Raw genomic sequence first — 21386 nt, 5'->3', positions numbered from 1 at the left:
ATTCCCATAGGCGGTGCACAAAAGTTCCAATTTCTCTCCACCCTCACCAACACTTGTTATTTTATGTATTTTTGATGGTAGCTGTCATAATGGGTATGAAGTGGTATCTAATTGTGATTTTGATTTGCATTTTCCTAATGATTAGTGATGGTGAGTATCATTTCACGTGCTTATTGGCCATGTGTATATCTTTTTTGGGAAAATGTCTATTTGAGTCCTTTGCTCATTTAAAAAAAATTTATCAAGGTTAAAATTTTACTTCCAGTATAGTTAACAAACTGTGTCATGTTAGTTTCAGGTGCACAATATAATGATTCAAGTGCTCATTTTTTAATGTGTTTTGTTATTGTTGAGTTGTCAGATTTCTGTATATATTTGAGATATTAATCCCTTATCTGATTTATGATTTACAAATACAGCATTGTCTCCCATTCTGTGGGTTGCTGTTGATCATGTCTTCTGATACACTAAAGTTTTAAATTTTGAGGTAGTCCAATTTGCCTACTTGTTCTTTTGTGACTTGTGCTTTTGGTGTCATGTATGAGAAATCATTGCAAATCCAATACCATGATACTTTGCCCCTATGTTTTCTTTTAAGAGTTTTATAGCCTTAGCTCTTAGACTTAGGTCTTTGATCCACATAAATCTTTGTATAGGTTGTGAGATAAGGGTCCAATTTCATTCTTTTGCACACGGATATCCAGTTTTTTCTACGTCATTTGTTGCAAAGACTATCTTTTCCGCATTGAACGATCTTGGTACCCTTGTTGACAATCATTTGACCATATATGTGAGGGTTTATTTCTGGGCTCTCTATCCTGTTTCAGTGTCTATATATGTGCCTTTATACTAGTATCACATTGATTACTTGTAGCTTTGTAGTAAGTTTTGAAATCAGGAAGTGTGAATCCTCCAGCTTTATTCTTTTTCAAAATTGTTTTGGCTACTCAGGGTCCCTTAGATTCCATATGAATTTTAGGATGAATCTATTTCTACAAAAAAATGGGATTTTGATAGGGATTGCATTGAATCAATAGATAGCTTCAAGTAATATTCACAGGGACTCAACTTTTGAGGACACTATAAAATATCCTATAGGCATCGCCTATAAGGTGCCATTTGCTGACATTCTGTCCACAAACCCATCTGCACCTCTGGGGCTTTTGCTAATAAACATATGCTATGATGCTTGATGTAGGACCAAGCACAGTGATGGAGGTTTAACCAGCTAATTAGACTTTTTACCCAACTCTTGCCAATTTCCTATGAAATTCATCTTCCACAACTGCAAATGTCCTGGACCAACTGCCAACCTACCAACCAAACACAACCTTACAGTCCAGGTTCTCTCTCCTGCCCTCGTTGGCCCAGAACACTTAAGAACTTCAGCTGGACTAAATCCCATGAAGGCAGGTTCATCTCTGTTTCTGAATGCACATAGGTATTCACTCAACGAACGTGTTGAGCACCTAGTATATATCAGATAATGTGCTAGGCTGAGGGCACACAATTGATAATCACAACTAACAAACACTACGCACTTCTTTTTTTTAAGATTTTTATTTATTTATTCGTGAGAGACATACACAGAGAGAGGCAGAGACACAGGCAGAGGGAGAAGCAGGCTTCATGCAGGGAGCTGGACGTGGGAGTTGATCCCTGGACTCTAGGATCACGCCCTGGGCCGAAGGCAGATGCTCAACCCCTGAGCCACCAAGGTGCCCCAACTACACACTTCTTCTATGCTGGGCACTGTTCTAAGTTCCCAGTGCTTCACTTAATTTTCTCTTTAACCATAAGAGGTCAATAAAGCTGTCCATGGTCATACAACTGAACTCAGGTAACTAAATCCCATTGTCCACATGCTTAAGCATGATGCTTAATCATTGATCAACATGATGCTGAGCTGCCTTCTAACAAAACACATCTCTTCAAGGAGCTCACAATTCAGAGGAGGAGACAGATACATAAAGAGGAAATAACTATAACGCAATAAGCCTGGAGAAGGATTGCCTAAGCCATCCACCTACATGTATACCCTCCTTAGTGCAACCCTAAGTGTACCCTCTGAGACCCCAACCCTCATTCCTTCCTGGAGAGAGCCCTGCAGTGGCCTCTTTGTGAACCAGCACTCATGCACATTCATTTGCTCCCCCACATCAATTACCCCTGCAAGAATAGCTGAAGAATTGTGGAGTCCACTCATCACACTCAGCCCTATCAGTCACCCCATAAACATGTCTGTGTTAAACAATGCCAGGCAGAGTGAAGTCTTGCTGTAACTTGGTAGCTCTACTGGAAAGCTCAGAAATGGCAGGAGGGCTCATCACTCTACAACACACAACTCCAAACAAAGCCTGTGTCATCAGACTTGTTGAAAAGGGAAGTCCATGATGGGCTGGCATGGGAGAGGCAGGCAGAAGAACTCCAAGGGCTCAGAGGAGTTGTGCAAACTCAGGAGTTAGCTGAGCTGAGCTAGCTCAGCTCTCCTGCCTTCCATCTCTTCCTGTTTAGTACCAGAGGGGTGAGTATCCTCCTGCAGGGGCCTCAGCTGAGGATGGCTCACTGGCAATAAATTAGTCCTTGGGGCAGAGTGGGGAGATGTGTGACTCCTTTCCCTGAGGTGACTCTTTTTTCTGCACAGATTGAGGAAGTTTGGTGACACATCGGGGATTATGCAGACAGAGCAGTGATGTGGGCAGGTGCCTCAGGCATCCTGAGACATGTAGCATCTCTTCTGTTCTCTGTGGCTTCACATTGCAGCTTGTGTCTGAGCCAGGCTCATGGGGACCCTTTGGGCTAGGACAATGAGGAGTGAGAACCTACAGCTGGAAATTCTCAGTGTTTTTGGAAACATGAGTCCTGGAGATGACAGAGGACTTGCTAATCACAGCTGACAGGGTTATGGCCCCTTTGTACCATAGTCCTTCATCTCCCTGGAGAAATTACTGCTGATGACACACTGCAGTTAGAGTGAATAGTGAAATTGAAGAACGAGACAAGCTTCGCAAACCATCCTCCTTTAATTGCCACTAGCTTTCTTTTCCAGAAGGTCCAGAGATGCCTGACTCCTTACACAGAGGGGTTTCTTTCTGTGCCTCCTGGTCTTAAACCTGGGGCTGCCCTGATGCTCCTGGCTTGCTCTCTGCCTGGCCAGGAAGCTAAGGCTAGAACTGTATTCTCCATTCTGTTTCATCCCCATGGCTGCCTGACATGCAACGCTGTATCTTGCCAGATTTGCCACGTGAGGACAGGTTCATCTCTTCCACCCCACTACATTTGGTAAACTCAAGAGCCAGAAGATCATCTGGGTTCAGCCCTGACTCTCCAGCTTGCCCAGGCTACCCTGGGCAGGTCATGTGACCCACATCTATAAGACAGAGGTGGGTTTGCTTCGGTGGCAACAGCCAGGCTCAGCTTCTGGTGTGCAGCCCGAGGGCACAGTACAGCAGCCAGGGCTGCATGGACCATGTCCTCCCTCCTTGGAGGGCTCTTCACCTTTCACAGCTGAGTAGCTTGAAAACAAAGGCAATAAGATTGCACTGCTCTAAAGTCTGGAGAGGGTAGGAGGGAGCAGGGAGGGGGATGTACAGAATAAATCAAGTGGCTGGGCAATTAATTTAGAATAACTTAGGCACTGAACGTTGAAGAGAAACAAAAGTGGTGACATTTAACGAATGTGTCCGTTGATATCTCACTCATTCCAGCTGTCTTTGGAAATGTCAGGTATCTCGCAATCCCTTTGCCTTGCAGCTGGAAGGTTTGTGCTAACAACCAGTTCTGGTTTCTGCCCAGTGGGTTAGCACAGGCACGGGATTTCCGAAGCGGGAGGTCCCGGAGGTGGAAGGAGCAGGAGACGATGCCCATCACCCTCCGAGAGCCAGACCCTACGGCTGCGCCCAAGGAGCCCCCATGAGTCCTGTCGCCTTGCCTTTTACCCACCTTCTTGCCACGAACTATAAGAAAACACACAGGGCGTGCACATCAAGAGAAAGACAATCAGTGTTTTCCTGGAGATCCATGGATGCCTCTTCAAACTTCTCAGAACTTAAAAGTTTTCAAGAGAAAACCTTAGCTGAACTCCAGGGAGAGAGGAAGCCAAGAACCAGTGGCTCCAGAGAACTCCAGGCTCAGGAATTTCCATTCTGAGCTGATTGGCCCTCGGTTCAGTCCTCTATAAATACCAGATACTGCTTCAGACACAAACTGGGGAGCAAACCAGCTGGATTTTCACTTTGGGGAAAAACGTGAAGCCAAGCAACGTTTGTATCCCAAACCGTATCCCGAACCTCCAAAATGAGCTTCCCCACTTCCATCTGCAGCTGAGCGGCCAACTCCATCAACCTCAGGGCACCGAGGTGCAGGGAAAAGGAGTCACTAAAACCCAAAGGGAAACTAGCTGGTGGAAGTCTGAGTGACCACGGAGGCGTCAAGTTCCGCAAGCCCAGCTCATCTAGCAGAGTCCGGCTTCTGGCTGGAGGAGCAGAGGAGGGCCATAGTGTTCCAGGAGGCCTGGGAGCAGCCTGGGGATGAGCCAGCTCAGGAGACACCGCCACAGCTCGGCCTCGGCCAAGCCTTGTTGTGCAGGGAGCACACGGTGACACGTCAGAGGAGAGCCGGCCTTCCATGGTCCAGTTCAAAGCCAGGCTTGTGCAGGGAGTCCGTGCCAGCCCCCCAAGGGAAGCCAAACACACAGGAGTCCCACCACATAAGTGTGCCCTCACTTAAAGCAGAGCCAGACCGGCTGCCTTCCCACCAGCACACAAAGCCACAGCTCAGTAGGACAAGTGTTCCCAGTCCCTCCTGCAGGGTGCCGCCTGCGTGCTTGCCTCCCTCCTGGGGGTTCTTTCCTGACTCTGTCACAGAGCCAGCTTTGCAGCCTCCCCAACTCTTAAGCACATTATCTCTAGAAGTGAGAAAAACCCCAAACCCAGTCCTTGGCCTCTCCCCACTTTCTACATCATTTCACCCACCCCGACATCACCTCCAGCCTCTGTGCTCCTGCTGCTCCTTCCCCAGCTGCCGTCATACTCCCAAGGACCAAACTGCCACCTGCCGTGCCCAAGGCCCTTAGAAGTCCTGTCGCAGCCCCGCTGGCTCTCTCTGTGAACTTCAGCAGCCTTCCCCCATGTGTTGAATCCTGGACTCTCTTCTCTCCCTGCCTGAGCCACCACACCACATTTATTTCTTTCTCTGTGTTATCTCACTGCCCCCCTCTCTCTAGACCCTAATAATTTCCTTCTGCATTACCCCCTGGGGCTCCACTGCAATTTCTCCTTCTCCTCCTCCTCTCTGCCCACCCTGGGAAGGAAACGCAAAAACAGCGGCACCTAAGCAGGTAGCAGAAATGCATGAGGCTATAAATCGGAGGTAGAGTGGCAGGTTGTGGGCCTGGAGGGGGCAAGCTCTATCTAAAGATATTCAAATTGAAATTTAAAAAAAAAAAAAAAACACTAGGCATACTAATCAGATTTGGCCCCTGGACAACAACTTCTCAGCCCCTAAAAAGCTGGTGTCTACTTCTTGGAGAGTTTCATTACCCTGATTGATTGATTGATTGATTGATTGATTTTTAAGATTTATTTATTTGAGACAGAGAGAGAGCAGGGGCAGGGGCAGAGGAAGAGGGAGAGACAAGCAGACTCGACACTGAGCCCAGAGCCCAACATGGGGCTCAATCCCAGGATCCTTAGATCATGACCTGAGCTGAAATCAAGAGCTGGACACTTAAAGCCACAGAGCCACCCAGGCACCCCTACCCCGACACCTTTAATACACATTCCACCCTTACTCTGAAACTGCTACTGGCTCCCCTTTTGCCCGTGGGGAGAAAGGAATGATTATTGTTCGCATAAAATTTTAAATATTATCAAGAATCTTGCCTTCCATGAAACCAGTAATGGCTTAGTCTGGCATTTGGGACACCTCGCAGGTCCTCACCACCATTTCTATGGGCAACGCCACCTCTCACCTGTGCTTTATGTATGCAGATCCTGCCATCAGGATGCCCTTCCCTCCTCTGGGAAATATAAACATAAACATTCACTCTTTAAGGCCTAATTCCAGCCTCTCCTCCTGGAAAAAAAAGGCTACCCAGGCCCCTGGCAAGGGAGCGTGCCCTCACTGCATTCCTGAAGCAGTTGCTAGCACACACTCCCTTACTGTGTGTGCCTGTGTGCATTGCCTTGTCTCCTTATTGCTCTTGTCCTCTACCTGTGGCAAGGATCAGAGATTTTTTTCTTGTTTGGCTCCCTCCTACCACCCTACACTTCCAGGTGTCCCATTGCGGTGAGCCTGTCAGAGAAAAAACGCCTGCCGCTAGGGAGGAGGACACACCAGCCAAGACCAGGGTCAAGTACCTAGATTCAGAATAGCAAGTGTGTGGTTGAGAAAATAGTTCTGAGATGTACAAGCGTACTGGTCATGGTCATGGTCATGGTCATGGTTTCCAGTAGTGGCTCTCAAACCTTACTGTGCACTTGAACCACCTGGAAAGCTTATTAAAAATGTGAATCACGACCACAGAGATCCTGATGCACTGGACCTGGGTTGGAGCCTAGGAATATGTCTATCAACAAGCTGGCAGATGACTCTGGTGCCCATGCTCTGAGGAACAATTGGTCCCAGAATTAGGGATTTGGCTTTACCTGGATTGGGACGGTTGTTCCTAATTGTGAAGACCTCAATCCAGTCCCAGCTCACAGGGTGATTGTGTTCTAAATTCCACATGGTAGGTAGTCATGGGGGGCTATGTTCCTGGACAGTCTTGGAGTGGGATTATTCCCACCCTGGGTATCTGTCTGGCAGCCCCATAGGCAGTACACTGTCCATCTGAACTGGACTGGGTGCTAGCAGCAAATGCACCCCCTGTGGAAGCTCTGCCCAATGCCCTAACAGTCACACCTCACCCGTGATATTATAATTCAGTCCCTACCACAGCAGGGCAAGCCATCTGCTTCCATTCCTGCACCCTTGTTCTATGTCACCACAGAGCAAAAGCAGAGGCCAACAGGTTGATCATGACAGAGCATCTGCTCTGCACAAGCTGACTGCAGACTGGGCACAGGCAGGGCCAGGCAGGAGGCAAGGCTGGAGTGCTGCCCTGGCCTGGCAGCTCTTCCAGAGCTCTTCTACTCACCCCTCTCCCTAACCCGATCTTTTCCTTCCTATAGTCAACAAACATTACCCAGTCTCCAAAGGACAGATACTAAAGAATTTTAGGGAAGCCTTTGTGAACAGGGATCGACTGGAGCAGAAGGTAAGAGGGAAGGTGGGAGCCCAAGAAGGTGCTAGTCCCACCAACTAGTCTTATGCATGGAGTCTGAGGATGGGAGGTCAACTGGGCCTCAGTTCTTTCTGCCATTAGAAAACGTCCTGATATGCCTCGCAAGCTCCCAATTTCCTGCTGGAGAACTCCAGGTGGATGACGAGGGACCTCAAATTCAGTGCTCCCACAGTTGAGAGTAGGATGCATTCTCAACTGACGCCCCTCCCTACTGGCTCCTGGTCTCCCCGTGCCTCCTGTCTGGGGGATGGCACCATTGATATTTTCTCTCCCAGGCCCAGGGCTTCTGAATCCTCTTCTATTCCTCCCTCTCTCCAGCCCCAGTCACTCAGCAGGTCCAATAACACTAACATTAATAATAGCAGCTCTCATCTGTTAAATGCCTGTGATATGCCAGTCTCCATGCTAGGCTCCTTTTGTGCATTACTCAACCTGTTCTGACATCTGTCCTATAATGATGGATACTTAACATACGTAAGAAAAGTCATGCCACTTGCTGAAGGCCAAGGGGAGGAGCCGAGATTCAAGCCTAGGTGAGTCTGACCCTAACTGCTCTGTCCTGCCTCTGCAGGGCTTGGGTGCCCCCTCAGCCTGCACCCCACTGGCTGTCTCTGAGCCACTGGTGCGACAACGTGTTTATATCCTGCCAGAGTCTGTGAGCTCCACAGGCAGATTGATCCCAGGCCATGAAGGCCAGCCCACTGTGCTTCCTTGCCCAAAGTGCAAGTTCCTCTGCATGGCCCCCAAACACTGCTGGGGAAACATCTTCCTTCCTGTCCTAGCAACCGATGCCCCAGCACCCCTAGACGGAGCGTTGCCACTGCACCATGCAAGGTGGCACCTGGGATCAGGTGCCGCTGATGATGGATGCCTTCAATATTCTGGCCAGTCCCAGTAAGAAGGTTTGAAAATAAACTGGGACAGCAGGAAAAGGTAATTAGGCAGCACTTTCCTGATGAGGTGGGAGGATCAGCAGGTGTAAAGTCAGGGAATCTGAGTCCTGGTGTGCATTTAATTAAGTATCACTGTTCTGTTCACACATTGGATGGCAAAGCTTGAAAAAAATCCCAAACCAACCTCTTCCTTCACAACTCTGGAGGGGGAGAGGAAAGAGGCCAAGGGTGCCACAAAAAAAAAAAAAAAAAATCAACAAAGCAAAGCCAACCTACAAAACAGTATAACCAGAATCCCAAACCTCCTCATACAACCTCAGCCCAGCCCAGCCCTTGATTATGAAAAGAATAACCAAAGGGAACAGAGAGAGTGCCAGGGAGACCGGGCTCTAGATGGCCCAGTGGCACACAAAAGGATTGGAGGAAAGGGATGGGATGCTTAAAAAGCAGTTAAGAATAGCTGCAAGTCATCCTATTTAAATTCTAACAAGGCCACTACTCAGAGATAACAAAGGCCACTGTGTTTAATTAAGGGTATAAATGGTAGAAATATGAGACAGGAACTCTTACTAGCTGTTAATGAGGTGGATGGGAAACCTCTAAAAATAAACCATGACAAGTTGAAAGGGTAATTAGGGGTGCAAAAATAAACAGAGGGTGTCAATTAGAAGTTCCCTGCAAAGACTTCTTCCAACACATCCTCACTAGGTAGGGCAGGCCCAAGAGCAAGCCTCCCCCCCGCCCCCCAGGCGTTAAGGTCTGTAGTAGGGGCAAGAGCCCTCTTGACTTGCCTGTTCTCCTTCCTGGCCTTGGAAGAATGAGAATAATCTCCCCACCTGGCCCTGCCGCACACGAAGCAACCAGAACCCAAGAGAGGCGGGCTATGCTTATTGAACAAGGAGTCCCAAGAGAGACCTGAACAACTATTAGGGGATGAGAGACTTTAAGAGCTAAGTGATAAAAATCAATCTGGTTCCTGCCTCTGAGCTGAGAGCCAGGAATTACCCCTACATGCATGGATTCGTGGACACACACACATGCACACACACATCACTGGAGATTTCCAGTCATGGCCAGCCCCCCACATAGAGGGAGCAGATGACTGCTAACCCCAAAGGTAGACGTGAGATGTTCTTGAAGCCTCTGGCCTTCCACCCCCTTACTGTCTTTCTCCCCTTCCCTGTTATGACTTTGAACACCACCACATTTGGAAGTCAGTCTGGGGTCAAGTAAGTTTGGGAAATTCTTCCGATGATATGTCTCTTGGGGAGATGCCCATTAACACATATAAGGCACTGAGAAGAACAGGGTAGAGGAGTCTTTGTGTTTATTTAACTCAGGTTTTCCCAAGCAATCTGATCACATAACCCTTTTTCCACAAAACATTACTCACCGTCTTTCCCTACCATCCACCCCAACCAGCAGAATTTGGGAACATTAAACCCAGCCCTGAGGAACCTGGAATTAGCCTTGGGAGGTATAACTGGAACACAAATCCCTCTGTGCTCCAAAGATGGGGCATCTGCCATCTCCCTGAGAGTTGCTGCAGAGCAGCAGGCTGGTCATGGGTCCAGGAAGGAGGAGACCCACAAAGGGAGACGAGGGGGTCCCAAGGATAAATGTCTCTCATTTCATTTATTCTCCCTCCAACTTCTCTGCAAATATTAAGCAGTGCTGGTGGTGCACGCCTCAAGGGGAAAATGGGAGCTTAAAAGTGGACCAGCCAAGAGCCATCACTGCTGTTGCTATAGGCTGTGTGACCTGAGCAATAGGACTTAGCCCTTTTTACCACCATTTTTTCTTTATTTATAAAATTAGATTGTAATAATAGCTACCTCACAGGGTTGTTTAGAGGGTAAGTAAAATAATACACACAAGCACTAAGTGTCTTTTCAAGCATGAAATGTAAAGTATTTATAATGATCAGAATAGCAACATTTTCTGTTTCCCTCTTTACCTCCCTTGGGTGATCTCATCCACTCCCAAGGTCTTCATTCCATGGAAATGTAGGCAGGCCCAAAAACCATACCCTGTCCAGATCTGTCTCTTGAACTCTAGATTTCTGCTACAGTTGGGGATTTATTTTAAGAAAGCAGAAATCCAATGAACTTCAAGGACAGAACTCCTTGCCAGATCAGAGAGGATCTACATTTGAGATCGGTGCGAGGGGAGGGGGGGACCCATTAAGAACAGAAGCAGTATCTCTCTGTCTTTCCCCCTCCAGGGTCTGCTCTGTTCTCCTCCTGTACTCCACCACCTACCTCTGCCTACTTATCATCCCCCAAGCGTATAGAACCCAAACCCAGAGCCCACTCCACATGGCAATAGATTCCATGTCTCCTTGTTCAAATGTAGGGAGAAAGAGTCTTCTTGAATGAGTCTATCCATTTGATCCAGACAACAGAAGTCATAGAAGGCTGTCCCGGGTTAGGCCCATTGCAGGTCCAATAGCTATGGCCCTCTAGAGGGAGAGGATGGTGTGGTGTATAGAGCTGTCCCTTGAGGCATTGAATATTGAATATGGTGGGCAGGACATATAATAAAAGCCTATCAATTTTATTCTTCTGCTCACCCTGCCTGGCACACATAACTTTCTCCCTATTCAGACATTTTCAAAGATATTATCTAACTTGATCACGTTTACAACTATAAATCAACTTTACAGTCATTTACAACTGTAAATCATGCATCTCCCCACCAGAACATGAAGTCACCTTCTACTGCTCATTCAGAGTCAGTGAGCATCATGAGATTGCTGCCGAGGTTGCTTGCTGGCCTCAGGATACACAGTATTCAGGTGCTGTCCATCCCTCTTCCAGTTCTGTGGGATCCTGCCCCAAAGTGACTGACCATTTTCTTAACAATCTCTGAATGAAATAGTAAATTTAACCTCTGCCATTCCCCCATTATCCAACAGGGGAGCAAAACCAGGATGGCAGCAGGTGGGGGGCGGGGGAGGGAATGGAATTACTTACTTGGAAAAGTAGAGGAAAGAAAGAGAAAATTAGAGAAAAGGAAGAGATCTCGAGGGCAAGAAACACACAGTAGCTCCTGGTCCAACTGTATGTCAAACCCTGTAGCCACAGGGGACCCCTGGTTGGCACAATGAAACTGATGTCCTTGGAAGGCTGCCTATTCTTAACAGTCCAAACAAATCCTGAGGATCAGGCTTCCAAATCTTCTGTTGTTTAGAACCCAGGATTACCTTTTTGCATCTGACCATCCTTCTCTCAATAGCTGATACCACATGGCACAGAAAGGATGGAAGTGAAGGCAGTATGTCTTTCCTAGTCTGTCTTTCCTTATCCATATTCCAACCCTCACTGTGAGACTTCCTCTCAGTGGGAAGGCTCTCCTTATTTTGTGGGGAAGATGGAGGAAGAAATGCGGGCTGGGGCTTGTGGGGGTGTCATGTTCCCCAGCAACTCCTCCTCCCATAATTCTTTCTAATGGTCTGAACATCCATCTTTGTCAATCAGAGCTTTAACTTTGGCACTAGAAATTCAATGAGACAGAAAATTAGGACCAGACCACAGTTTGGCAAGGCCCATTGGTCTGGACTTGGCTTGAAGTAATCAGAGAGCTCCAGCTACAGGCAAAATAGGCTGTCTGCACCAGAGTTACATAATCACTCTGTTTTCCTTATTTACTCATAGACAGGCATTCTGAACAGAAAACTCTCTCTTTGCTGCTGGCTATTATCTAAGGTTATAAGCAATAAATAATTGGCTTCATTATTCTCACATTCAGGCATCAAGCCTCCCAAATATTCACCTTTGGTATGCATATGGTCTGAGTCTCAAGAGACAACAGATGACAACTTAATTACTTGTTTTTCCACCAAAAATCACAGACTGCAAACTTCCTATCCTATAATGAAAATAAATTTTTATTGTATCTCACCCCAATAATACCATAGCTAGTTTCATATGTTAAGGCTCTATCACTCTGAACCCCATTTCCTAGTACCAATTTCTATTCTAATTGTGACTTTTCTGGTTACACACCTAAAAGAACTGAAGTAAGAAAGAATTCTTACTGAAGTAAGAAAAAATTAAATGTAAATTTATTTAACATTTAAAGCTTTACTACCCTCTCAACAACTTATATGTGGCCCCAGTGGCTGCTACCACAGCCCCTGATTCTAAAACCTTCCAACGCCAATGTCCACCCAGTGGCTTGGTCAAAACCCTCCAGAGATAAAACCTGATTGGTGTAGCTCGTTTATTTGAGCCAGACCATACACAAAAATTTACCTGTCAGCCTACTCATTGCCTTTGTGTCTGACCTCTATTCCATGTGTAGTTGGCAGTCATGTGAGAACCACGTAGTCTGTAATCCTGTCCCTTCCTGGAGCAAGCATCATGAAACAAGTAGCAGAATATCCAAATACTACGTATATCTCTACACGGAATTTGTAGACCCTAAAAATTAATCATTGCACACATTGAAATTATCATCTTTATATATGGCGATCTTTGTTCTTCCATAATCCTGATCTCAGTGAACGGCACCTCCATCCAAGCTAGAATTGGGGGTCTTACCCTTCATTGTCCCTTCTACTCCCATCCCTATATTGAATTAAACAACAAGTGTCATTGATTTTACCCCCCTAAAATCTCTTGAATCCATCCACTTCTCTTCAACCCTCCAGCATTATCTTAGATCATGCCGTCATTAACTTTTAACTAGCTTATCCCAGTAGCCTTCCCAAATATTCCCCAGATGGTTTTCAGACAAAACTGATCATGTCACTCTTAGAACCCTTCCATTGTGCCCCAATGTTCCAAACCCTTTGTAATCATGACTCCACCTACTTCCCCAGCCCTGCTGCTTGACTTTAGTCTAAGAGCCAGACTGAACAGTTCCCAGTTCCCAGAAGCCACTGTCATCCAGGCTGTCTTTTGGCTCAGCCTTGCATATGCTCAGCACCTTTTCCGGGGGTCTTTTCTGACCTCCCTTAGTCTAGGTTAGAGGTATTTTCTGTGCACTCTCATAAGGGACTTGGCATTACCATAGATCTCATCACTCTGGATTGTAAGCACCTGTTTTCTTATCTGTATACAGCACAGTGCTTGGCACATACTACATACAGATTTGTTATAAAAAAAGACACACTTATCTGTTGCTGTATGTATACCTCCTAACTCCTATGGACATTTCTTTGTTAATTACAACTGCAAGCTTTTGTGCAGGGTCTTATATCTTGTCAAGGATATTCAGGAGTTATGTCTCATTGGATCATCCCAGCAACCTTCCCCCACCCACCCCTACCCCCAGCCCTGGCACCACACCAAGAATGGAGGAAGGGAGGAATGCTACTCTCATTTACCTGAGAAAGAAATTGGATTCAAATGCTTAAGTGACTCATCTGATGGCAGGTTGCTAGGGCTGGTTCTTTCTGGAAAATCCATAAGTGACAGCTGGGGAGCAGGTGCCAATCTCTGGTAGCAGAGAAAGCACAGGAATGAGCAGGTTCTAAAGAAAAATGCACTATGAGTAGTGATATGTGAGACTCTAACTCAGCAGACACTGAAGTTGTTAAGAAAACAATAGGGGATCTATTTCAGGAGCTTTCAACTGCCACTTGGTCACAAGGGAGAGGGCGACTTTGTGTTCTAACCATTAGAGTGGATATTATGGTCCTTAAGTGATGACTTATGGTGTTCTCTAATGGCAGTGCACACAGATAGGCTGAGCAAGGATTAGATACAACACCACCAGCTCAATAAGCAGCTAAAAATTATTGGCCAGGGGAGAGTTAGGTACTGGGTGACTTGATTTTCTGGAAAACAACATGACAAGGAAGGCCAAGCAGAGGGAGACAATCAAGGATCCAGTAGGATGTAGAAAACAGAATAGGTCAAGCAGCTGCTGTCTATGAGGGCCATTCCACGCAACACCGTCCCAACTGTATTCCAAGCACCATTCAGAGCCTCTGCTCTTAGTGATCAATAAGAGTGCTTTGTATTCTCTGTGTGTGTACTTCAGTGCCAGGACATCAGACCACTTTAGCAACAACAACAAAAAATGCTTCACCCATAGGGAAAAAACACAGGCAAAAAAAGGGAGGGGAGGGTCGCTCCATTAAACAAGATTATATATAGAAAACCCAAGCTATTGTTAGATCCATAGTGACAGATACACATCTCCATTTGCCTTATCAGTTGTACAGAAAGGAAAAGAAAGGAGTGACACCAGAAACAAATCGCTACCAACAAATAGGTTTGCCTCTGGGCAGATCACAGGCAGTCAGTTCCTTTGCTGGGACCAGCACTGTGGCTGAATTAAAGCTCCCTAAATGCTGACATAGTGTTCTAGCAGCTAAACGGGTGTTTGCATAATTGATCTAACCAAGTCGATTTGAGATCTGTGTTTCTGGGCTCCACTGCTGAAATGCACTATGGTATGGCCTAGTGTGGAAAAAAAAAAAAAAAAAAAAAAAAAAAAACATTCATTCCAGGAGTGGATAAACCAAGAGTTTTTCCTGAAGGTCGAGGATTACAATTCCTAATGGGATGTGATTTCTTCTAGTTGCCCACCTTGTGGAATTACAGAATCTCCAGCTATTCTAAACGTTTTAGCCGGTCCGCCTGTTCCCCTGCCTCTTTGCGAGCTCCTCACAGTTGCATTGTTGACTTGGGCTCAGCCCAGCCCCAAATCCAAGAACATAAATTTAACATGAGACAGAAATCATTGGAAGAGCTTTAGTCCCTCATCCCCTCCCCCCCTCCAATCTAATGGGGATGGATTGGAGAATGCAAATGATAGTGTGGAAAATGGGCACCCCATTGTCCCCAAAGTCACTTTCTTATTATTCTTCCCCAGGCTACCACTATTCCTTTCACATCTGATTTGCAAGCTGTTAGCTCTATCTCTAAAATCTTTGTCTTTATTTCCACCTCCACCTGGAGCGTCCCATTCTGCTCTAATCCACCATCCCCTTCTCCCCCCTTTTTGGATTACTGCCTCCCAACTGGTCTCTGCTTCCCCTCTTGCCCCTGCAACCCATTCTCCACATTGCAGTCAAATTATTTTCTTTGTCACATTTAACATACATTTTTAAAAACATACCTAAGTAGAGAGTAAAGTATAAAGCAGAAGCCGCTTTTAGGCCAACAGGCTTGAGCAAAAGGATGTAAGAAAGGGCCACAATGACCCCCTGGCTGGATATAGACAGGCCCATCAGGCGACCCGCCTCAAGATATTCTTAGGCCCTCACTGACCAATGGGCTACTTACAACTAGGCACAGATCCCCAAAAAGGGAAGATTCCATATGTCACCATACCTCCTCATTTTACCTCTTTAAAAATGGCCTCTACTCACTGCCTCCTTGCAGACAACCTCTCCTCTGCTGTCCCGCTGGCCACTTCCTTGTGATGTATTCAGTAAAATTCTATCTCCTTTGTTCTGTCTCAGGTGAATTCTCTTACCACCCCTCCACCCTTGCACCATGAGCTTCCATCTGATCACCGCCCCCCTTCCAGTCGAGAGACACCCCACTTAGGAACCACATATAGCGAAGGTTCAGTGATTTCTGTGTGGGGGGGACGTGTCAAAACAAATATTAGATATCATGGCATATCACCCATCACCACCTGCGCATTATGCATCTCACATTAATACAGGTTTTCTTTTAACAAGAGTCACGCTATTATTGCACTTAACAAAATTAACAGGAATTATTTAATATCAGTTGATACCAGGTATGTACTCAAATGTCCTAGATTGTCTCAAAGATCTCTTTTCACAATTAGCTCATTTGAAGAAGGATCTAGACTAGGTGTGTAACTGAACTAACGTGAATTTTACTCCTTAGTGAATTATAGATAGAGACTATGCCAGGTGAACTTGTCACACAGAGGAAACTTTATTTGCAGCAAATAAAAAGATCATAGGGAATAACTTCCAAAGCCCTGGCTCCTTGAGCCAAGGTGAATGGTTCCTTTTATTTAGGGTTAGGATGAATATCCAGAAAGAGGCATATACTCACCGCACGTAAAAGCTGGCAGGAGACATGCCCACACATGCATCCTATGTTACATTACTGAAGCTCATGCTCCTCCTTGGGCAAAGATTTTGACATTACAATGAAATAGAGGTAACTGTCTGACAAGCCACAGTCCATCTGTGCAGGTATGTATGTGGTTGCGCTCAAACTATCTTGGCTCTTCCTGCGGTTTATCTCTAAAAGATAAGGTTAGGGATGCCTGGGTGGCTCAGGCAGCTAAGTATCCGACTCTTGATCTCAGCTCAGCTCTCAGCTCAGAGATTGTGAGTTCAACCCTCACGCTGGGCTCCACACTGGGTGTGGAGGCTACTTTAAAAAAATGAATAAATAAAAGATAAGGTTAGCATTTCTGTGAAGAAGAAGGAGGGGTTAGTGGGGGTCAGATGGTGAGTTTTAACCTCATTAGCCATATGAGAGTGGTTTCAGGTCTATACATTGTGCCTCATCACATCCTTTAAGGCTCTTTTATTCTATAATAGTTTCCCCTCTTTTCTTTCCATGCCCTTGATTGATCTCTTAAAATATAAATCAGATCAGGTCATTCTCTGCTTGAAACCCTGCAATGGCTTTCCCAGGAGTAGGAATAAAATCCAAAACCCCAGGCCCTACAGGATCCGGGCCCTACCCACTTCTCCAATGTTCTTTGTCACTTGCTGATTCAGTCTAGCCCAAGGGCCTTCCTTGAACACACCAAATTGTTCTCACCTGGGATTCTGCACTTGCTGTTCCTACCACCTGGAATGCTTTCTCCACCGCCCCCCCCCCCCCCCCGCCCCTTGCCACATGGATAATCAGATCTTGGCAAAACTGGTTCCTTGTCCTTGGGGGTCACAGCTCAAATTGCCACCTTCTCAGAACTAGATACCCTCCTGGATCACACATTCTAAAGTAGCTCCTCTTCCCTGGGCCCTGACTCTATTTCTTTATGCAGCTGATTACTATCTGCAATTATTTTCTCTTTGTTTACCTGTGTAACATGACACTGAAGTAGAAGTTGCCACCAAAACACTAAGAGACAACAGATGTGAAATTTCAGAGCTAGATAACTGTCCACAAAATCTACAAAGGAAACGGTCAGGAACATTCCCATGATTGTTGGTCTCCTCAGCCAGATTCAGTATATTAAAAAAGAGGTAAGAAAATGAAGAAAGAAGGATCTCTAGAAGATTTCTTTGGAAGGAGTCGTTGATGTCCTAAGAAAGCCAACTCCTCCCACCCCAAGGAAGGGGTAGTAAGATGGGGAGGGCCACCTCTTACCACTCAAGAGAGAGAGGGTTTTAGAGGACCACTCAGAGCTTATACAGGTGTCCTCTCAAGTTGGTGAGAGGTGAAGAGGGTTATCAGATATTGGACTCATGCCTGACTCTCACTTAAGAAACCTAAAGTGGTTAGCTTAGGAAAACAAGGTAGAGGGTGCTATGTGGGGTTCACTCAGCACTTCCAGATGAGAGATGCTTGAGTATTTCCTATGGACCAATGTGAACCACAAGAGAAAAATCAGAGAGGAGTTGTCTTGGGTTCTGCCCAATGGAGGCTTCTAGAAGGTGCAGAGATCCCAGCAACAAGAAGCTGAGGGAGAAGACTAGGCTCCTAGAGGCTAAGAGAGAGTAGAAAATAACCCCTCACAGTTAAGATGCAGCTACATGGCCAAAGGAATGCAGTGATTGGGCTCTCCAGAGGAGTCAGCTTTAAGCATCTGCCAGGTCCAGAGAACACAAAATCTCCCAGTCTAAAAGAACTGCCCCATCCCTTTACCACACATGCTCTTGCCTCTCTCTGTCTGTCTCTCTCTCTGTCTCTCTCTGTCTCTCTGTCTCTCTCTCTCTCTCTCACACACACACACACACACACCCTGAAAGGAATAGAACGCCAGCAAGGAAGAGATGAGAATTTGAGCGTGGGAAGATGCAATGAAGAAAACAGGAGCTGGCTCTGCACCTTTCCCTGGAGTCAGGAAGCCATCAGCAGGTCAAAACTCAGAGGTTTTAATTCAACGTTTGGGTGCAATTGAAGATTTTAATTATTATCTTGCACCCGAAATTTCATTTCTCAAACCGAGGCTGTTTTACAACTTAGTGGCAGAAGAACTGTCTACCACCTAGGAGTGAAGAGCACAGTCGTGGTATCTGCCCATATTTCTGTTGCAGGGAAAGATCACCATCACTGAACTTCGGATGGGCAGGGCAGGACAAAATCAGTTATGCTTTGATCCTCCAAGTCATGCACTTAGCATGTTAGCTTGTTACCTGTCTCCTTGGACCGTGGACTTTGTCATCCTAACAGTGCATCCCCCGAAAGGAGAAGAGGGTCTGGCATGTGGCCATCTCTCCATAAATAAATAAAATAAATATTATCCAAGCCTGATGAGCGGGGTCATCCTTAGGTTCCCCAAGTTGTGGATCACTGAATAGCTGAGCTTCTGCTTTGAGGCATTGGAATTTCCTCATATAGGTGTACTAGATAAGATAGGCTGCTGACCATGACAATGACCCCAAAACATGATTGGATTAACACAATGCAAGTTATTTTCTTGCTCGTGATGAGTCTGATGACAATGTTCCTGGGCACCTGTCCCCTAAGCAGTGGCTCAGGGATCCAGGCCCCTGCCCTGCCGTAATGCTGCCATCTTTAACATGCGGCCTCCAGAGGCTAAGGGAGGGGAGGCAGTTCGGGGAGGCACAGGTGATAATCAATCCCTTCACCTGGGAAATGAGACGCATCATTTTTACTTAGGTTCTTTTGGCCAGACCTAGTCCTGTGGGCCCAGCCGGGGACAAGCGGACGGAGAACTATGGTGTCTGGCTGGACAGCCACATCCTTGCAGTACTTCTACATCATAGAAGGAGAGCTTGAATCTTGGTGGTCAGTTACAGAAGCCACTGGAAGGACTGACTACAGCTTGTCTTGCTTGAAAAAGGAAGTCCTCCTCCGGATGATGACCCCAGCCAGATATCTGAGCTCAAATAGCCCCACCTTCATGTCCCCCATACTAGCTATGACATAGTCCAGCTTCCCCTCAGGGGGCCCAGCTCTTTGTAGAAACCCTACTAGTTCATCAGGGGATCCCAGACTGAATATCTGCCTGCCACATTGGTAAGATGTCCACCTTGTTCTTGGGGGTAAAAAGGCTACCGCCATAGCTGGGTCAGGTGAAAAGTGCTGCTTCCACCTAGTGAAGCCCCTTGGCTCTGACCATCCTGCTGTGAGTGAAGTCCCCTGAGGGCCCTGAAACACCTCTTTCACTTTATGGATGAAGAACTGGCACCTGGCATTTGACTTTCCCAAGGTCATAGAGCTCCTCAGTGGCAGGGCTGCCATCAGAGCCCAGATACCTGTCCATCATACCACACCACATCTTTGAAGCCTCTATCTTATTTACAGGCTGTCATTCCCACTCAATCCCCAAATCACCTACTGTTCTGCACAAACTGAATTTTCCTTGTTCCCACATCCTGGGAGCCTTTGCGCATCCTCTGCCTCAGCTGCTCCCACTTCCTTCCCAAGACGCACCTTCCCCAGGAGGCCTGCTCCTCCCAGTCTGTCTGCTAGCCGGTGCATCCTTTCTCCTCAGATTCCATTTAGAGGTTCTGTTCTAAAAAAAAAAAAAAAGAAGAAGAAGAAGTTCTGTTCTATGTGGAGTGTGGGTCAAAAGGAGCTTTAACGACCGAGTTTACTGCCTTGTTCCCTTGGTCCCCACACCTTCATGGACGAGGAGTGTAAAGCCCTGAGGCCTAACATGACCCTCCTGAGCTCACACTGCTAGTGGTGGCAGTTTGAAGAAGGCGTGTACTGCTGGCACACCTCTTGGGATGCTCTTGGCCTTACCCTCTTTTACGCAGTCACCAATCCTCTGTGAGCTAAGATGGTCGTTGTGTTAAACCTGACAGCCATCACCACAGCAGTGCTGGCTTCCCAGTGGGGCTTCCCTGCCTGGATGGCAGGAAACTTGTATACCTGGGGAGTTAGCCTCAGCCAGTTGCTGGAGGGGCGGACATCTGACCAGAGAGGATGGAAGCTGATGGGTAAGTGCTTTCTCTTTCTCTCCTCTAGGCAGACAGCTCTGAGACGTCTGTCAGGTGGCTTTGCAGACAGCCTCACATGATCAGGCCACCAGGAAGTGCCCCCCCCCACCCCCCGACCCGTGCATCTTTGAATTAGCTCTCTCCATCCTGACTTTACTCCTTCTGACTCTCATTCAGGCTATCTGGTCCCCACCCTCCAGGAAAACTTAACCGTTAAGACTGTCTCTGGCTTGTCTTTTAGGGGAAACCAGGCTCAGACAGAGACAGAGAGGGTGGCCCCTAGGAACACCTGGCTGCTGAGGTGGGTCGCCACAGGGCACTGGTCTTGGTTAATTCACCACTCTCCATGTCTGGTCCTCAGCCTTGTTGGTTCAGAATAGGGTATCTTGCCCAAGGGCAGTTGTGTTACCCAGGCTTGCCGGGGTAGGATACCCATCTATTTGGTCACCATCCAAGATGTAACTGTCAATCAGGCCAGAGACGTGAGGGCACTAACTAGTGCATCTTCTCCCTCTCGGTGAGAAATTTGAGAGGCCACGTGGCCAGGAAGTCCTCCGTGAGCAGTGAATCCCCAAGCAGTTCTAGGGGATCTCATCATCTTGGGACAGAACTCTCAGCTGAATAGCTGGGGGACCTCTCAAGGCTTCAGAAGTAGCCCTTGTCAAGATCTTAGTATACATTGGGAAGAGAGCTCATTTCCCAAAACAGTGCTTAGGTGGTTACCGTCCATATTTGGCCCATTACATTACTATTTTTATACTTCTATGTCCTTATATTGTTATTATTATTAGCAAGAAGGCAATATTTTGAAAAATTATTAATGTGCTTCCCTCTTTCACCTTTCATAGGATATAGCTTTCCCGTGGTTAGCCCTAAGCATCCACCTGCCAAGGAAAAGATGAAATCATTACAAAAGAAGGTAAAAAGAAGTAAAGAATTAATATTCTGCTATTGACATTTAAAATGAGATTTGTCAGCAAGCCGTTTATCTTTAGACCCAGGCTAAAGAGTTATAATTGCCAATTGGCTAAAATGACAACTCTGAGGTACAGTATTTGGGCTCAAATCCAGGTTCTGCCATTTACCAGTTATGTGACCTTGAGCAAATTACTGAATTTCTTTATGACTTATTCTCCTTATCTGTAAAATGGGGGTAATAACAATACCTACCTCA

General features: G+C 46.5%; 1 long non-coding RNA gene across 2 annotated transcripts in view; it reads right to left on the bottom strand.

Moving 5' to 3' along the window:
- LOC112664174 (uncharacterized) overlaps nucleotides 1–15561 on the bottom strand; it is a 33480-nt gene extending 17919 nt beyond the window's left edge. The window contains exons 1-2 of one of the 2 annotated variants that reach the window (XR_004806059.2): nucleotides 15506–15561; nucleotides 13511–13656 (exon numbers count right to left, since the gene is read on the bottom strand). This is a non-coding gene — a long non-coding RNA (uncharacterized LOC112664174). The remainder of the gene's footprint in view (nucleotides 1–13510; nucleotides 13657–15505) is intronic. The other variant, XR_003139548.3, reaches the window with a different exon arrangement.
- Nucleotides 15562–21386: the final 5825 nt, after the last annotated feature.

The sequence above is a fragment of the Canis lupus genome, chromosome 17 (genome assembly GCF_003254725.2).
Source record: "Canis lupus dingo isolate Sandy chromosome 17, ASM325472v2, whole genome shotgun sequence".
NCBI classification, from domain to species: domain Eukaryota; kingdom Metazoa; phylum Chordata; class Mammalia; order Carnivora; family Canidae; genus Canis; species Canis lupus.
This window is presented reverse-complemented; position numbering and strand designations above follow the sequence as displayed.